General features: G+C 43.0%; 1 long non-coding RNA gene across 2 annotated transcripts; it reads left to right on the top strand.

Annotated features, from left to right (window-relative positions):
- The first annotated feature begins 2,762 nt into the window (after positions 1 to 2,762).
- LOC141369438 (uncharacterized) lies at positions 2,763 to 7,069 on the top strand. 2 transcript variants are annotated; one of them, XR_012373121.1, is made up of 2 exons: positions 2,763 to 3,940; positions 4,233 to 7,069. It is a non-coding gene; the product is annotated as an uncharacterized lncRNA (long non-coding RNA). The 2 variants fall into 2 exon arrangements; XR_012373120.1 differs by having other exon boundaries at positions 4,049 to 7,069.
- Positions 7,070 to 7,540: the final 471 nt, after the last annotated feature.

Here is a 7,540-nt window from a genome sequence, read left to right as displayed (position 1 = left end):
CGTTTTATATCCCTATCGTGTTTATAAATATATACAGTATGTATCTCTCTCAAGGGTTTTTCTCCTATGTTGCATATTTTCTTAACATAAGAAAAGGCTTAAGGGCGAGCCGTTTAGACTTAAACTATAATGATAACTGTATTAGCGTCCACACCACCGGACAATGACGATAATATTGTAGATTTTAGAATAAAAACTTAATGTAATTTAATTCAATGTGTAAACATGTTCTTGCATTTACAATGGCTTTACCCAGCAGAAGTCACCATCAGGCTTCGTTTCATGTATCTCTAAATAGTAAATGTAGTTTGTGTAATCTATCATAGATGTAGTAGAATAAAAACATTACATAGTCAATTTCACTACAACTGCATCAGCGCTGGATACCTGAGGTCATTTTATGCCATGGACTACAACTATGGGCTTCTCCGCAGTTTCTTCTGTCATTTCAAATACGTAAGCACTTTAAATTCAAATCGATTTGTTATCAATGGTTTATCATTTATTAGTTGGCAAACAATCATTTCAAATGTAATCCCAACAATATCGCTATATTGTGGTGTGAACTCTGCATTCTCTTTTAATTAGAAATATTTTTTAGTTATCATCCATGCTGTGAATGACCCATTAGACCTAGAAAATACCCTAGCAACCACCCAGAACACTTTAGCAAGCATTTTGAAAGCACTCTTGTTACAGTTTTTTTTATTCGCTCTGGTACCATCTTCACAACTAAGGTGTACATTTTCAGAACTCTTAGTACGAAAATCCAAACTGATCACACTTGTAACACAGCTAGTCATTCTTTCAAAACCTGATTTAATGCTTTCAGTGAGTTGCACATGTTTTCAGTCCACATTATCATTGTTTCAAATACAAGATTATTGTAATATGTAATGAGAACATTTGGTTTAATCACCGAAACACAACGGTATGATCTTCTTTCAGTTTAGTACTTTTACAGTTTTTTACAATCACTTTGCTACTATTTTCAGAACCTTGATGTCATTTTTCACAACTCTAGATACAAAACTCACAACCAAAGATCAAAATGCACATTTTTCAAAACTCTTAACTCTTTTCTCAATTGCTTGGATACAATACACATAAAACTTGGATCATTTGTTCATTCAACCTAAATCACATGTTCAATATGACACAACTTAACATCAAAGTACTACTGTTTCAAAAGGCTATTCACACATCACATTTCAAATAAGTGTCTATTCATTTTCTTACAATGATCTAACTATCAATCAATACAACTGCCCAAAATGATAAGTAACTGTTGCATTATTCGTAATAGTTGTATGGAAACAGACAAAGAATCTTCCATGTTTACTGAAAATCATGAAAGTTTCAAGATAATGAGGTTCATTGTAACCAATAAGCATGGAGCATGAACCAATTATCACTGTACTGTATAGATGCAGGCCCTTGTAATTGCTTGTCCAATTCTGCCAACTTGTTACTGATGATTGAGTGCAGATTGTGAAATGATGTGACCTATGTTGTGATTGTACTGTAGTGTTTTCATCAATACATTACAAACTTTGTTCAATGATTCCAATGTGTCTGTCGTATTCTCTCTACTACTGCAGTACTTTTACAGATATGTATTTGCTCTACATGTACCATAATGAAATCTGTATCACCAATTTTGTTCTACAATATTTAATGATTGTACAAACAATGACTTAGTGAAACTATCAGTTGCTTGTGTGTGGGTGATCTATAGTTATGTTTCCATGGTATTTCACAGTAAATTTGTGTTTTGAAACAATGATTGTGCAAGTGCAAGATGTCTTTAAAGATGTGAATGCACAATGCAATGTTTTGAACACTAGACAGCCTGTGTTACAAGTGATTACCGTTTTGAGTTTTGTATCTAGAGTTGTGAAAAATGACATCAAGGTTCTGAAAATAGTAGCAAAGTGATTGTAAAAAACTGTAACAATCAGTTCATCCAACAGCAAACAATGCAAGATACATGTTTCAAATCAGCCTTAAAAGTGCTGACATTAATATGCTACAATACTATAAAATACATATTGCTGTACACAGTTTCACATTAGGCAATACACTTACGTTACTTACATAATCTATCATTTCCAAAATATCCATCCATGTGTAATCAAGTGAAGGATCAATGAAGACATCCTCTACAATCATTTGAGCAAATTACAGTAGTTTTTTTTCAGATATAATTGTAACATAGGTATACTTTCTATGATGTAACTGAATGAAAACATAAAATTTAGTGCACACATTACATTACATTACAGTAATTTGGATCGAGCCTGTCTTTGGCCGTAGATTTTTGTCCACCTCTTTGACCTCTCTGTGGGTCCCCATGCCCACCTCTCTGACAGATCCTCTCTTGTTGAAATAAATTGCCAGTGTTCACACCCCCACTTTTACAGTATATCTACTGTAATGACCAACTTTGGTTACCACTATGTAAAATCAATTAGCAATAAAGAGTATTTTATCATGTGTGGTTACACATAATTGATATGTTTGATCAAACACACATTTTATTTCTGTAGTTCTCAAAATCCATATACTGTATATTGCTGAAATGAAAATATATAGGTTTACCAAATGGTTCAGTGATTAACCATTAAGATCAGTTGGATTTAGTGCTGGTCAAATGTATTTACGCAAATGAGATGAGAAGCATATCAAAAGTATTGTGAGCATTGCATTGTGAAAGACAATTACTTCAAATGAAAAGTATTTCTTTGATGACACAATGATTAAGTGTGGTGAAAAAGTGAATGCATCATTTTGTGTGTTGTACTAAGTCAATTGAAAATGTGATTACATGTTTGAAAAAACTGACTTTTTGATGATCTGCTGTGAGTTTTGTACTAACAGTTGTGAGGTTTTACCACATACTTGTGAAAATAGCACCAAAGCGAATAAAAAAACTGTAACAGATGTCACAAGGTGACGATCTTTCTAAGGGCGGAACCAAAGTTAGGGAAGTTTTGGTTCCGCCCGGAAGGTTTCCCCACCGGGCCACATACAAAGACGGACCTTTTTACTTCCTGGTTTCCAGGGAAACGCTATCAGGGCTTTACGAGCCACAGGTGTGAAGCATCAATGAAACGAAGTGTGATTGGAGGTTGCGGAAAGAGGAAACATTTAAATAGCTCTGTGGGAACACAAAGAGGGGAAGCGATTGACACGAGAGCGATGCACACGAGAAGTGACTGACACGGGGGAGCTCCTTTGCCAAAGGCAACACAAAGACACGCACCTTCTGAAGAGCCCGACGGCTCTGTTGATCCGGGGATCGCTGAGGCGAGCGGAAAGAGGACAGAGCCACAGGCGGCGAAAGGAAGGCAAGCCGTGGATCTTTTAAAGGCAGCCCCCGAAGCTGTCGTTGTTACGGTGTGTTGTTGTGGATCGTAGTGACGAGTTGGGCTCGCCAGATACGCTGTTTGGATCGCTGTATTGCTCTCTCTCTCTCGCTTGGATCATTGAGCTGTACGAAGGAAGATAACGACGACCTTATAGGTGAAATACTAGACGGATACTGACGTTGGACGAGAGGAACGGAGGAAGAGGGAAACTTGCTGTTGTGAGTTTGCATCTGTGAAGAAGTGATATGGTGGCTGGAAAAAGCCTCATTGATGCATTTGGAGTTTTTACAGCGTGAAGTCAACCTAGGACGAAGGAAGACAGTGATTGTGAGTACATACATCAATTGAAGAGGTGTTTTATATGCAGTTGATTTATAATCATTTTTGGAGTGTTTTCAAGGGAGAACGAGTGGCCCTACCCCTGTACCAGCGTGGTGGGTGAGCCGAAGGGCTTTTGTGTAAACAGCTACAGTGACGACAATAAACAAATACTAGGCCGTCTATCATCTCCCTATTCTCGCCCAGAGCAAAGTGGAAGAAGGCGGGCGTCATTGTGTGCACTGAGCGTGGTGGGTGAGACTTTTGTATGTAGATATTTTTCACTTGAAGTGGTGCTGTGGAATGCTGTGTCTTGCAGTGAGAGTGCTGTGTCTTGTCTGACGTAACCCTGCTTTCAGTCACTCGTCCCGGGACGACGAAGAGGAAAAACGGCGCTAGAGAACATCTGTAAGAATTATGCTGTAGCGTGTTTCAGTCCGACAGTATTACAGAGTGGCGGCGAAGAACGGTGCGATTGGCGGTGTGTGTGAGTATTACCTTACGGTTGTTGCTTTACCTGTGTCTTTCTATTCATCACTACAGAGTGGAGGCGAACGAGATCCGCCGGCCCGAGGTCTCGACGAAAGGGCGCCCCGGTCCAGTTTTCGATTGACCAACGGGTCTCGAGGAAAGGGCAGCGTTCGACCCGGTGTGCCGGCGTGACATCCTCGCCCCTCTGTCAGCCAACACGAACGCCGAGTGGGTTTTGGTCTCCAGCGTCCCATTGTACACCACCGTCCAATCGACGCATCACATAGAGAGCCAGCGTTAAGCCGCCACCCGTAGCCGTCTGAGAGATATTGAGCTGTGGAGAGAGCCATACCTACCTAGAAGCTGTAACCAGCACAGAGGTGAGAGAAAACCTTGAAGTCGATTCACTGTGTCTTTGTACTCCAGCAGTCGCCTGTGGAAGGAAAGAGAGCCAGCGTGAGCACAGAGATATTGAGCTGTGGAGAGAGCCATACCTACCTAGAAGCTGTAACCAGCACAGAGGGGAGAGAAAACCTTGAAATGATTCACTGTGTCCCTGTGTTCCAACAGTCGTCTGTGGAGAGGAAGAGAACTAGCATGAACGCTGAGATACCGAGCTGTGAAGAGAGCCTAGAGGGGCCGTTATTTTAAGTCCCCCCTTTTTCCCTTCCCTATTTATTAGTTTTAAGTAAATTAAATAAAGTATATTTTAATTTATGCCTACCTTGTGTGTCTGGTCATTGGGGTGGCTTTGGGAATCTCCTCGAGGTGGAGAAAGGGGCGTGACCTTATTTACATCTGGGTCCACCCCGACTTGTGACAGATTTGGCGTAGTCGGCAGTCCACCTCGGGTTGAGACCAAGGTCCCCCAATGACCTACCACGTTTTTTTTAAAAAGTAAAAGTTCCCATCGACACAATATCAGTCCCCAAACAACGCGTTCTCGGGACGAGAACGGATTGGCGGGGGAGGATGTCACAAGGTGACGATCTTTCTAAGGGCGGAACCAAAGTTAGGGAAGTTTTGGTTCCGCCCGGAAGGTTTCCCCACCGGGCCACATACAAAGACGGACCTTTTTACTTCCTGGTTTCCAGGGAAATGCTATCAGGGCTTTACGAGCCACAGGTGTGAAGCATCAATGAAACGAAGTGTGATTGGAGGTTGCGGAAAGAGGAAACATTTAAATAGCTCTGTGGGAACACAAAGAGAAAAAGCGATTGACACGAGAGCGATGCACACGAGAAGTGACTGACACGGGGGAGCTCCTTTGCCAAAGGCAACACAAAGACACGCACCTTCTGAAGAGCCCGACGGCTCTGTTGATCCGGGGATCGCTGAGGCGAGCGGAAAGAGGACAGAGCCACAGGCGGCGAAAGGAAGGCAAGCCGTTGATCTTTTAAAGGCAGCCCCCGAAGCTGTCGTTGTTACGGTGTGTTGTTGTGGATCGTAGTGACGAGTTGGGCTCGCCAGATACGCTGTTTGGATCGCTGTATTGCTCTCTCTCTCTCGCTTGGATCATTGAGCTGTACGAAGGAAGATATCGACGACCTTATAGGTGAAATACTAGACGGATACTGACGTTGGACGAGAGGAACGGAGGAAGAGGGAAACTTGCTGTTGTGAGTTTGCATCTGTGAAGAAGTGATATGGTGGCTGGAAAAAGCCTCATTGATGCATTTGGAGTTTTTACAGCGTGAAGTCAACCTAGGACGAAGGAAGACAGTGATTGTGAGTACATACATCAATTGAAGAGGTGTTTTATATGCAGTTGATTTATAATCATTTTTGGAGTGTTTTCAAGGGAGAACGAGTGGCCCTACCCCTGTACCAGCGTGGTGGGTGAGCCGAAGGGTTTTTGTGTAAACAGCTACAGTGACGACAATAAACAAATACTAGGCCGTCTATCATCTCCCTATTCTCGCCCAGAGCAAAGTGGAAGAAGGCGGGCGTCATTGTGTGCACTGAGCGTGGTGGGTGAGACTTTTGTATGTAGATATTTTTCACTTGAAGTGGTGCTGTGGAATGCTGTGTCTTGCAGTGAGAGTGCTGTGTCTTGTCTGACGTAACCCTGCTTTCAGTCACTCGTCCCGGGACGACGAAGAGGAAAAACGGCGCTAGAGAACATCTGTAAGAATTATGCTGTAGCGTGTTTCAGTCCGACAGTATTACAGAGTGACGGCGAAGAACGGTGCGATTGGCGGTGTGTGTGAGTATTACCTTACGGTTGTTGCTTTACCTGTGTCTTTCTATTCATCACTACAGAGTGGAGGCGAACGAGATCCGCCGGCCCGAGGTCTCGACGAAAGGGCGCCCCGGTCCAGTTTTCGATTGACCAACGGGTCTCGAGGAAAGGGCAGCGTTCGACCCGGTGTGCCGGCGTGACATCCTCGCCCCTCTGTCAGCCAACACGAACGCCGAGTGGGTTTTGGTCTCCAGCGTCCCATTGTACACCACCGTCCAATCGACGCATCACATAGAGAGCCAGCGTTAAGCCGCCACCCGTAGCCGTCTGAGAGATATTGAGCTGTGGAGAGAGCCATACCTACCTAGAAGCTGTAACCAGCACAGAGGTGAGAGAAAACCTTGAAGTCGATTCACTGTGTCCTTGTATCCCAGCAGTTGCCTGTGGAAGGAAAGAGAGCCAGCGTGAGCACAGAGATATTGAGCTGTGGAGAGAGCCATACCTACCTAGAAGCTGTAACCAGCACAGAGGTGAGAGAAAACCTTGAAATGATTCACTGTGTCCCTGTGTTCCAACAGTCGTCTGTGGAGAGGAAGAGAACTAGCATGAACGCTGAGATACCGAGCTGTGAAGAGAGCCTAGAGGGGCCGTTATTTTAAGTTCCCCTTTTTCCCCTGCCTTATTTATAAATTTTAAATAAATTAAATAAAGTACATTTTAATTTATGCCTACCTTGTGTGTCTGGTCATTGGGGTGGCTTTGGGAATCTCCTCGAGGTGGAGAAAGGGGCGTGACCTTATTTACATCTGGGTCCACCCCGACTTGTGACACATACACATCATCTTAGCCTACAGTAGCGTGTGTGTGTGTGCGTGCGTGCGTGGTGTGTGCGTGTGTGTGTGTGTGTGTGTGTGTGTGAACGGTGTATACTGAGATATAAACACTTCTTAAAACAGCCAATGATGTCATCATGAACCTTCCATGAACTTATGTCTGTCAACTGCCATTACTGTCTCAATGCCATCTGCTTTGCAATAGTTCAGCCATTTTCATTCTTTCGCTATTTTCCCTCATTTAAGCCTCCACTAGTTTCCATTCCATTCCATCCTCATCTCTAATGGAACTTCTATTTTTTACTCGAGTCACCTCACAGTTGAGAGAAAGCTGCTCACCACAGGTTCTCTTTGTTTTCATAATG

The sequence above is a fragment of the Misgurnus anguillicaudatus genome, chromosome 14 (assembly GCF_027580225.2).
Source record: "Misgurnus anguillicaudatus chromosome 14, ASM2758022v2, whole genome shotgun sequence".
In the NCBI taxonomy this organism is placed as follows: Eukaryota; Metazoa; Chordata; class Actinopteri; order Cypriniformes; family Cobitidae; genus Misgurnus; species Misgurnus anguillicaudatus.
This window is presented reverse-complemented; position numbering and strand designations above follow the sequence as displayed.